This window comes from Tachypleus tridentatus, chromosome 13 (assembly GCF_004210375.1).
Source record: "Tachypleus tridentatus isolate NWPU-2018 chromosome 13, ASM421037v1, whole genome shotgun sequence".
NCBI lineage: Eukaryota > Metazoa > Arthropoda > Merostomata > Xiphosura > Limulidae > Tachypleus > Tachypleus tridentatus.
The window spans coordinates 147,316,466-147,329,198 of record NC_134837.1 but is presented as its reverse complement, the minus strand read 5'-3'; positions in this window follow the sequence as shown (position 1 = coordinate 147,329,198).

The window sequence follows — 12,733 nt, the reverse complement described above, 5'->3', positions numbered from 1 at the left end:
TATGGGTGTTAACACTTTTATTGATGAGCAAAAAACAACGTTTCGACCTTCCTAGGTAACAATTTAATCGAAAGTCGAAAAGTTGTTCTCTGCTTATCAATAAAAGTGTTAATACCCATACCAACTGTTCTGAGATACATTTTTACCAGTGTCTTACTTACCTTGAAGTTGGTGGTTTATAGTAAAGAGAACAAACAACATAACATTTTTAAAATTACTTAGTTTTAAAGAATGTTATTCAACAAGCAGTTTATACAACTTGAACAACCAGTTGCTGGTTGTCGGTCTTACAGCTACACAGTATATAGAGCAGGTTTTTTACTTATACTTCTTCTTGTAACTGCGACCTTATCTTCTAGGGCGGGTAACTTGTTTTACCAGATAAAATAGTTTATATGGATGTTTTGTTATTAACATTAGAAACAGCACTTGTGAGATTCCATAGTTATCAGGATGATAAGTAAATATAGTTGTATCTATATATGTAAAATTTGAAACACTGTTTGCGATGTGCTAACTTTTTTTGATGATTGTAAAATACTATATCTGTCTATCTCTATTGAAAATAGGCCCAGCATGGCCAGGTGGGTTAAGGTGTGCGACTCGTAATCTGAGGGTCGCAGAGTAAGACTAGGGGGAAAGCAGCTAGCGCAGATTGCCCTCGAGTAGCTTTGAGTGAAATTCCAAAAACAAACAAACAAACTCTATTGAAAATACATAAGTTAAATATAACTTGTAACTGTCTTTAAATACGTAGCCATACACAATTATTTCTATGACTTGTGATATGTAAGAGTGTCTTAATCGTTTTCGTATTATAATTTTAACGATGCTTTCAACAAAAGTTATTTTAGGTTTTGCTCTCGTCACATTTAATTGTGAATATTTACTCCGAATAGGGCACTGAACTTAAAAATAAGATAAGAAAGAAATGAATGTCACTGAGTATTTTACAAAAGCGTTATTTTTTTCTAAGTATAAGGTAAGGTTGGGAATTCCACGATAATTTGAAATGTTGCTCGTGAATACTACGAGCTGCTATTCAGAAGGTTATTGGCGGACAACGCTCCGATAGCTGTAGATAAAGGTCGCACTATTAAGAGCCTGAAGCATCAACAAACCAAATAATCTCTAGTGGGTTTGTTTGTTTTTGAAATTTGTGCAAAGCTACACGAGGACTATTTGCGCTACCCGTCCCTAATTTAGCAATGTAAGACTAGAAGAAAAGCAGTTAGTCATCACCACCCACCGCCAACTCTTGGGCTACTCTTTTACCATGGAATAGTGGGATTGATCGTAACTTTATAACGCCCACACAGCTGAAAGGGCAAGCATGTTTGGTGTGACAGGGATTTGAACCCGCGACCCTCGGATTACGAGTCGAGTGCCTTAACCACCTGGTCATCAAAAGATATTATGAAACTATAACAATGCAACTATTTTATAATAAAATATCCAAACCAATTCATATCTTTATTAGTAGTTAAGCACAAAGCATGTGCTACTTATTCTCTGCCCACTACGGGTATTGAAACCCGATTTTTGCTGGTGGAAGTCTGTAGACATACCGCAGTGTCACTAGGAGGGCATCAATGTCTATTGCTGTAATTTTTTTTCATTTAATAAACACTCATAAATAATCAATTTGATTACTACTAAATGATATATGAATTTTGTACTCTGTCATAAGTCATAAACACTTGGAAAAATTAATTTTACTGTTTATTCAAAACACTTAAAATATTCCGGAGATTATGATATACATGTATGTATGTAAATTATGCTTAACAAATTATCTTATATCTAATTAATTTATATGTACATGAATCTAGGTATAAATTTAAACTTTGTTGGTTTATTTTTAGAAATGAAACATTACGAGTATATAAGTTCTAACGAAAGCACTATAATTGTGTTGTTGTTTTTTATATGGTATAATGGCAGTCATATTGTTTTAAATTGTAAAACAGTATGGTTGTTTCTAGAAACGTTCCAAGTAACAAAATAAAGAAGGGATGTGGATGTAGAGTTATTGTTGTTTTAGTTCACAAATGTTTGTTTTACGTTAATCATAAAACTACACAATAGGCTATCTGTGCTATGTCCACTACGGTTATAAAAAACCCGGTTTCCAGCGTTGTAAGTCCGTAGAAATACCGTGTCATCCGTAGGACAGTTGTAGGCATATGAATTTATAATGTTAAAATCAGGGACTTGATTTTCTTCGGTGAACACAGCAGATAGCTCGACGTGGCTTTGCTATAAAAAAACACATACACACTTTTTAGAAATACTGCTGTGCTACTTGGGGGGAGTTATACAATTGCGTGAGAAGTTACACAAGAGCTATGTGCAAATATTAATCCCTAATTTTAAACTGATGGAATAGAGGAAAATCAACTAGTTAATTGCATTCTTACACAGTTCTTAGGCTACTCTTGTCTAGGATTTGACCTTCACTCTTATAACTCATCCACGGTACTATAGTATAATTTTTAACAACAAATCGCAAACTACGAATATTGAGAGAGACACGAAGAATGTGGTAATTAAACGTCAATAACTTACAGAAATTGTTAGTAAAACCTTCCAGTTAATAGAGATATGTTATAAATAAAATATGTTATAAAATATGTTATAAATAATTAACTTTTTAAACTACTAATATTAAAAATAGAGCTGCGATAGTATCGCTAACTTCAATATTAAATATCAATAATACAAGTATGCAGTATATACACTTTATATACATGTAATATATTATGTTAAAGGAAAAGCTTTATCACTACATTAATGAAAATGAATGAAAAATTTAAAACTTGATTATTATTATCACCTAACAACAACACTTGTAATTATCCAAAACAATAAATGGGTGGTAAGTGGTCTGTTTCAGAAAGGTCATGTAACGGTAAAGATTTGGAATTCTTTGACTTCTAATGATGCAAGTAGCTCATGCCATGATCCATGTTGGATGATCTTCTTACTACTTTCTCTGAACTTCTACACGTTAAGCCATTCTTTTATGTTATATATGATCATGGTTAAGTTCAATCCTTCTTACAGTAAGTAGTGTCAACTTTATCTAAACAATCGCCCGCTTACCGCAGTGACGAAGCAGGAAGTTTCTAGACATAAAACACTAATACTCGGGTTTCGATACCTACGGTTGGCACAACGCACATATTCCATTGTGTAGCCTTCTCCTTAAAAAAAACAAATCTAAAGAATAATTGGTAACACTCAGCTGATAATTAACTTTTGTTATGCCCTATTCTGTTTAATAAAAATCTTAGTCACGGATGAATTATGTTTTAAAGAAAATAGATTGTACTTAAAAACAATAGAACAGAATTAGTGAAGGATCTTTTTGCTTTATTAATTTCGCGCAAATCTACTTGAAGGCCATCTGCGTTACAGTTTCAAATTTTGAAGTGATAGGCTAGAAGGTTGTTTGTTGTTTGAATTAAGCACATAGCCACTCAATGGGCTATCTGTGCTCTGCCCACAACGGGTATCGAAACCCGGTTTTTAGCGTTGTAAGTCCGCAGGCATACCGCTGAGCCACTGGGGGGGATAGACTAGAAGGAAGGCAGCTAGTCGGCATCACCCACTGACAATTCTTGGGCTATTATTTACCAACAAATACTTTGATTAAAGGTTAAGTTATAACGCCCTCGTGTTTGAAAGAGCAAACAAGTTCATTCACGGGATTCGAAATCACGACCTGTAGAATATAAGAGCATCCTAACCACCGGGCATTAAAGGCGCTAGAAATAAATTAATTTAAAAACAACAACTCTAAAACGCATTTTAGATCATTTTCATTTCGTAAAATACAACAAGGTAATAAAGTTGTTTAGTGTAATTTTTAGTAACAAGTGTTAATCGATTCCACGTACAAAGAAAGTTATGGAAATAAAGTAATAGTGATTAAAAACTTGTACGATAAATTAAAGATGAAATAGTCTTCACAAAAACTGCATTTACCTATTCATGACTCAGCCCCCATATCACATATAATATCATACTTAAATACCTGATGCTTTTATTTATAAAAAAGAACTTTAAGAGATTCTCGTTCCATCATGTGGACATTCTTTTCCAGGTTTCTATACTTAACAAATAAAGTAGGCGGTATGTGTGTGTATTTTACTTATAGCAAAGCCATATCGGTTATCTGCTGTGTCCACCAAGAGGAATCGAACTCCTGATTTTAGCGTCACAAATCCGAAGACTTACCGGGAAACAATAAATTAGGCAAAACTAATATCTCAATTTATCTCATAATGATAATAAAAAGGGTTTTTACTTTATCCACTAGAAGATTTTGGGGGATGTAATATCGGATCCTCTTTCTAAAAAATGGAATAAACTTTGTTCGCACTAGAAGTCACTTGAAAACCAAATTTCTTTTTTTTTTTTTTAGTTTCGAGAAAACATTTATTATATTATTTTAACTCTGAAGAAGTTTATCCTCGTTCAAAGCACGAGATCTCCTTTAAAAAAACACCTCATTTTTGGAAGGAATACTAAAGAACGGGTTACTGCAGCATGAGTAGATGGTAATTGAGGATACCAGTTTGTTTGTTTTAAATTTCGTGCTCATAGGAACTTAAGTTACTAAGCATTATTAGGGCGTCCCTAATTTTACAGTGTAAGGCTAGAAGGAAGACAAGTAGTCATCACCACCCCCCGCCAACTCTTTGGCTACTCTTTTACCAACGAATAGTAGCATTGATAGTCACTTTTATAACACCCCCAGGGCTGAAAGGATGAGATTGTATTAGTGTGACGGGGATTCGAACCCGCAACCTTTATATTACGAGTCGAGTGCTTTAACCACCTGGCTTGTTTGTTTGTTGAAACACAAGCTCCACTATAGGCTATTTGTACTGTGTCCATCAGGGTATAAAACCCTGAATTTTTTCGAAAAGTGTATCTTCGAATGAAAATATATACATACGAATTTGCAGCAGCTATATTATAATTGTGTCAATGTTGTTTTATGGCAGCAGCGTCCTCTGTAGTACCCTCTGATAAGACGTTAATACAGAGGTAACCACAACATGAAAATTTCCTTGATCAGAGACTGGCTATCTGACTCTTTTTTTTAATTCCTCAGGCAATTTACTTACTACAAATAACTCACATCTGGAATGTGGCATTCATATTCTTAAATTTGCTCTTTAACATAAACTTTTATGGATAACTGAAACAAATAGTATTTCGTTAAAGCTTTAAATATTGTAACTCAATCGAATTGATGAACTTTACTGTTGTGAGAAAAATATTAGTGACCTGTTACAGATGGTACGGCTTTTTAAGCTGTAGTATTGTTAGAAACGTGGCAGCAACGTACAAAGAAGTGTAGTTATGTTATCTTCTTTCATGAGATATCTGTGGGTCATATTGTCTATGAGTGTAACTCGTAAAGACATGTCCAGTTACTAATCATGAATCTAAACTATTTGGTATTATAAGACTGTTTACTGATATGTCAAAGAAGGTTTTCACGGTTACTGTTTTTGCACAATCTAATGTATGTTTTGTAATACAAACATCTAAATGAGTTTACAACAGGTACATATATGACTGAGACAGTATCAGAAGTGAACTTGCAAACCTCCAAATATATTGATGCCTGGAAGTAAACAGGTCTCAGTTGGTTTAGAACTCTCGGTTCCACAGTCTTAAAGACTTATCCATTGGGCCACTACAACTGATCCAGCTAGATGGAAAAGTTTTTCAACGAGTAAAAACACGAAAATATGTGCAAATTGAGGAATACGTCGCTATGTAACTGTATTGCAGCAAAAGATAATTAGTATTTCAAACATTTACTTAAATTAAAATAACGATATTTTCACATTCTATATGCAAAATAAGAGGAAAGTTCCCAACCTAAATCTTGTCAAAATCTAAATCCATATATGACCTGTTTTTTTCTACAATGCTCAACAAATTGTTTAATATAAAATAAAATGAAATGAAAATTGTAACAAACGTTAACTTCTTGTATATAATCGAGTTTTATTCTTAAAATCCGATGATGTTACATGGCAAACATTACATCTAAGAATAGCTTTTGTCAATAAATTACTAACAACTAAACTCGCAAAGTACATTTTCTGAAAAAACCGGTTTTTTTATTTCTTATACGTTAGAACGACAGAGTTTGTTTAAAATATTTATATATATAAACTATTTAGAAAAGAAAGTAACTTTTGATTGCTTTATTTCATATGATTAAAGTAGATATTTTTGCTTTTATAATAAAAGTCAGTTATATTGTAAACAATACGTTTCTGCAAGTCTTATCTAAGGTTGAATCGACTGACAAAAAACTCCTACCTCAACAAGTTTGAGTTTAAATATACCACAGGGTAATGAGAAAGTAATATTTTAAGGTAAATTGAGTTAGATAACGAGATGGGATAAACAACTGCTGACTGAAGAAGATTTATTCACGTTCCTTCGCAATATTTGAATGTAAAATATGTGTACGTAGCTCACTGTGGCGAATTTTGACAGAAGAGTTTTGTTCCAAAAACATCGTTCCTGTTCAAAAAAGAAATTGAGAGAAATTTCTTGGCATATCTAGAAAAGTTAAGGAATTACAAAAATGCACAAGACTCGTGGTGGCAAACATCTGCCTCTTTCACATCTTGGCTTGGCATGGCCAAGCTTGTTAAGGCGTGCGACTCGTAATCCGAGGGTCTCGGATTAGAATTCGAGTTAGTGGAAGTTAGTTCCAGTAACACCAGGTGAATATTATGTACATGTGGAAGTTAGTTCCAGTAACACCAGGTGAATATTATGTACATGTGGAAGTTAGTTCCAGTAACACTAGGAGAATATTATGTATATGTGGAAGTTAGTTCCAGTAACACTAGGAGAATATTATGCACGAAGTTGTTTCGGAAGAAATTCTTATTTGTAAGGCAGTGATATCCAGGAAATGCATTACTAACGGCAATGCGATTAATTTTGTAAGAGGCCATCTCCTATTGGAAGTGGCTTCCTCTCAAAACAACCAATAGAACAATCCAACGCATCTCCAAGTAGACATGCTCAGTTGGGAGTTCTTATCATAAGACTTCAAAACATCTTTGGAAATTATACGAACACATATGGTTAATGGTATCTCAAAAATATGGAGTAGAACTAATAATTTTATTTTTAAAATTTGCTGTCAGAGTAACTTCAAGAAAAAACAAACAAGGAAAATGACATTATAGTAAAAGGTTTATATGAAATTATTCACAAAGATTACTAAGTATACTCTAAAATGAAACTTTCATTAGTCCACTGAATTACTAAATGCATATATGTACACATAGATAAAGAAAGAGATGTTTGGCGAGAGTAATGCATATTTGATTTAACTTTTTGTAATTATCAGAAATTTTTGTACTTATTCTTTGATGGGTGTTTGTACTTAAAAAAATAACATAGTGGCTTAAAAACCTGTACCGTTTATCCAATGGTCTTTAGAATTTTATCACTGTAGAACAAAAAAGATATTTTAAATTGCCACCGTATAATCCACTGTTGGTACAACATTAAGTCTACGGATTTACAACGCTAAAAGTAGAGATTAGATTCCCCTCCGTGGACTCAGCAGAGAGCCCGATCTGACTTTGCTATAAGAAAGCACGCACACCACCGTATTATACAGATAGAAAAAATATTTTGTTGTTTAAGTTTACGACAATTAAGCATAAAACTAAGTGTTTCACATCAAGATTTAGACAGGTCATAATAACATTTTGCATACTCTAAATTTAAACAGTAACCAGTGATATTTTCACTTATTTTGTCAAAAATAGTAAAAAAAATTTTTTTCTTGTTTAATAATATGTATATAAGATACAGTTATAAATTTTTAAATAATGTAAAAGTAATACTGTCTGTTCAAGTGTGACGGTCAATCTCACTATTCGTTGGTAAAAGAGTAGCCCAAGAGTTTGCGGTGGGTGGTGATGACTAGCTGCCTTCCCTCTAGTCTTACACTGCTAAATTAGGGACGGCTGGCACAGATAGCCCTCGAGTAGCTTTGCGCGAAATTCAAAAACAAACAAACAAAACAATACCCACCGACAACTCTTGGGCTATTCTTTTATCAACGAATAGTGAGATTGACTGTAACATTATAACCTCCCTTCGGTTAAAAGGAGAAGCATGTTTGGTGGGACGAGAATTCCAATCCGAGACCCTCGGATTACGAGTAGAGAGCCTTAACCACCTGGCCATGCTGGACCAGTTCTCGGTTAGTCACAACGTAACCTTTCTGAGCCAACAGTTTTATTGTTATCCAAAATTTTAAAAATTCTTCTAAAGTGTTTTTAAAATGTTAAAGATAAATTCAATAATAACGAATTTTAAAGTCAAATTTAAAAGATTATCTTTATTGGCAGCACTGTGTAATGGGAAGTAACATTTGATTTGCTGTCTTGTGTAATTAAATATCTAACTGAAATTAATGAAGTAATATGATTTCGGTAAACATTGAAAAGTGATTGACTAGATATTTGAACATTATTTAAAAGCAGCAAAGATTATGTATTAGTGAATCCGGTTACAGTGATCTAGTACTTTAAGCTCATAAGATGCCCTTACTGCTAGGTAATATACTAATTTTTATATGTTAGCTTTTAAACTTTTTTTGACAAATGATTAATTTAATACTGAAAACGTAAATAATTTGTTTACATCTATTTGAAATTAAACAAAATATAGCATCAGTAAATTAAATTAACATTTTTATAGTTACAGTAAAACAGTAAACGTTTTTGTATTATTTAGAATTAAGCACAAAGTCACACAAGGGGATTTTTGTTCTGCCCTCAACAGATATCGAAACCCGGATTCTAGTGATATGAGTCCGCAGACATACCGTTGTGTCAGGAAGGGGAGCATCCTCTTGTGATATATTTTACAAATGAATGAACAACAATAGCAAACCATCTACTTTTGCATGAAACAAAAAAGATTCTAAAACGAAAAATTAGGTCATCTGAAACATTTTGTGTAGGGAATGCATATCATCTAAAACCTTCTATTGTGAGAAAACAACTACAAAGACCGTTCATTGAAATATTCAATTCAGAAGTTGCAAACGGAGAAAAGGAGGGTACTCTCCCAACTCTCGGGTTATTTAAACACATACTTAAAGGATGACACAAAAGAAAAACATTCTGCGTTTTCCTAGTTATAGATTTGACATCATTTTGTCATCATTGTCTTCTCTCTAATATATCCTGCAGACAATCATGGAAAGCCTATATATATATATATATTATTTTACTTTAAATAACTAATAATTTCAAAAATAGTCTTATATTCAGTTAATTGGTGGATAAATTGGGAGTTTCAAAGAGCTGAAACTTCTCACGTGATCCATTTTGTAATAGCAGCGTGGAATAACAGATCTCTTTTTAATTTTTTACTTCCTATCAAAAAAACCAAAACACTTATGATTTAAAACCTTAAAATACGAAACGTCGTTTTTGACTGTTCTATTCCACTTTTCATCAAAATGAGGTATTCAGAGTTTGTTTGCTTTGAATTTCGCACAAAGCTACTCGAGGGCTATCTGTGCTAGCCGTCCCTAATTTAGCAGTGTAAGACTAGAAAGAAGGCAGCTAGTCATCACCACCCACCGCCAACTCTTGGGCTACTCTTTTACCAACGAATAGTGGGATTGACCGTCACATTATAACGCCCCCACGGCTGGGAGGGCGAGCATGTTTGGCGCGACGTTGATGTGAACCCGCGACCCTCAAATTACGAGTCGCACGCCTTAACACGCTTGGCCATGCCGGGCCAAGAACTTGTTACAACTACTTGTTAAATCGGTGATTGTGGTTACGCTCTATGGTCCGACGTTGTTTTTTATTATAACCAGTTTCTATGACAAACGGTAAGATCAATCTTAGATCACATACCATGAGAGGCTTTCCACGAATTTCCTGTTGTACGTGTACGTCGGCTTCAAATCATCGGAAAGAACTGCAAAGATTGCAGTTTATTTTGCATCTTATTCATGAAAAGAGACATTTATAACTGAGACTAGCGTACAGTCCGTTAAAAATGATGGAGCAAATACTACCACTCCCACCCTATAGTATACCCTAAACTCACATTTCATAGGTAACTTAAATAAATAAATTTTGCGAAATCAAGCTTGATCACCACAAAGATATAAAAATACACTCGAGGCACTCAAACGTTTGTAAATTTCTTTGTGAGCCAATTAAAATTAAGAGCATGCATAAAATGAATTCGTGGCCTATCCATAAAAACCAGTTAGATAAATAACTTATTAACACTATGTTCCAACAACGGCTTTTACGACGAACAGCTTAGTAACAAAAGTGTAATTTAATATTGATGTTAGTCTATGTACAGAAAGTATGCAACGAAACGTACAGACAAAGACTAAACAAAACAAAATCAAAGCAAGAAAATATTTTTTGATTCTTAATTTAGAGTATCCGTTGGTTACAGTGGTTTGTTTCGTAATAAAAAAAAAACATTAATGATATAATAGAAAATAGCTTAATTTAGAAACAATTTAAGTTTAAATATGAATTGATATTTTTTCATGACAAATTTTATGCATTTGGCTCTAGGCTAGGTAAATCCACACTACGACTTTAACTTCATCATACCAACACTCACAACACTTATCAGGTTTCATCCCTTTCTCGCGACCTCCTCGCACACCGTCACTAAAGTCGTAATGGACAAACAGTAATTGAAGTATTCTATTTTGATAAATATTTTTTATCTTTTATGAATTCTCCTATTTCGAGAAATCAAGCATGATGTGGCCTAACACATATTATCTTTTATATAGGTTAGATGTTGGAAACTTCAGAACCTTCAGCATTAACTCTTGTTTTCCATCTAGTTAATTAGCGGAACAAGAGGTAATGCCCTACCTCATCGCAATTTTGTTGTTATCGTTTTGTGTGAGTGTGTTTTGTTTTGTTTTCAGCTGGAGGCCCTTTTTCTTAACCATCTTTCATTTCATGGGCACTGCTTGAGATTAACTTGAAATGTGTTTTAAAAGCCCATTTCTGTTCCAAACGCTCTGGGCCCGGCATGGCCAAGCGTGTTAAGGCGTGCGACTCGTAATCTCGTCGCGCCAAACATGCTCGCCCTTTCAGCTGTGGGGGCGTTATAATGTGACGGTCAATCCCTTTATTCGTTGGTAAAAGAGTAGCCCAAGAGTTGGCGGTGGGTGGTGATGACTACTTTCCTTCTCTCTAGTGTTACACTGCTCAATTAGGGACGGCTAGCACAGATAGCCCTCGAGTAGCTTTGTGCGAAATTAAAAAACAAACAAACAAACAAACAAACTTCAAAATACTGTGTTCTTTCAACATACATCGTTTGAAAATTTCACTGTAAAAATATTATTCCTCGGAAAGAGCTGTAACATATTCTTCCAACCTTAAATCTACCTATGGCACCATTACAGTGTTGAACGGTCGTGAATTACTTGTAGGTTAAATATGTAAATTCTAACCATTACGCCAAAGTAATAGGGTTCCTGGGCCTGGCATGGCCTAGCGCGTAAGGCGTGCGACTCGTAATCCGAGGTTTGCGCCCGCGTCGCGCCAAACATGCTCGCCCTCCCAGCCGTGGGGGCGTTATAATGTTACGGTCAATCCCACTATTCGTTGGTAAAAGAGTAGCCCAAGAGTTGGCGGTGGGTGGTGATGACTAGCTGCCTTCCCTCTAGTCTTACACTGCTAAATTAGGGTCAGCTCGGTGCAGTGGGCTAACAACCTACTCACTTAAATACTTGTTGAAGAATCCACAAGCGATTGCGGCCCTATGTTCCTAGATAGAATCTAATGGTAATAACTAACTAACTAACTAATATGGTTCCTATTAACATATGCAATTTGTCCTCATAAGGCGTGCAGAGTGTCATTTGTGTAAGAGAGTTAAAATGTTTTTAGATAACCCATCACTGTGCCAAATTTGATTTCATAAATATGAAGAGAATTCACGTATCGATGAAATGGAAAAGCATTAGAAAGGAATAAAACCGCCTAGCAAGCATCTCTCAGAAAAGAAAGTGAATGAACATTGTTCACAATATATGTGAAATGCAATTTGAAAGATCGTGCATATGATGCAATTACCAAATGCCTAGATAAAATAAACCAAAAATATATCAGCTCTACACGTAAAGTTTTTAGTACAATCTACTGTGTAGCAAAACGAAACAGGCCATTTTCTAGCGTTGAAGATGTGGTTGAACTACAAATAAAAAATAAATTGAGCATGAGGGTGGGACTCCAAATTCGGAAAACTGCTGTTAAAATAGTTGATCACATTGCAAAGGAAATTAAAAATGAAATATTTACTGAAACAATTGAACAAAATTTCAAACTCTGTGCCATCTCTATTTCAACCATACATATCTAGTAAATCAGTGATCATAGTTTTTGTAAAGATTAAAGATTGTGATCTGTCGCCAATAATTTTTATACACTTGGTTGAGTTGACAGGACAAGATGCTGAAACAATATACACTTCTCTATTAAAAAGTTTGCATGATGCAGGATTTGATAGTGGATAATTGAAAAATAATTTGGTCGCATTCTGCTCAGATGATGCAAATGTAATGCTTGGCCGCAAGTCAGGGGTGAGCACTAAACTTAAAAATGATTTTCTTGACATCATAATTCGGCATTGCTTAAATCACCGC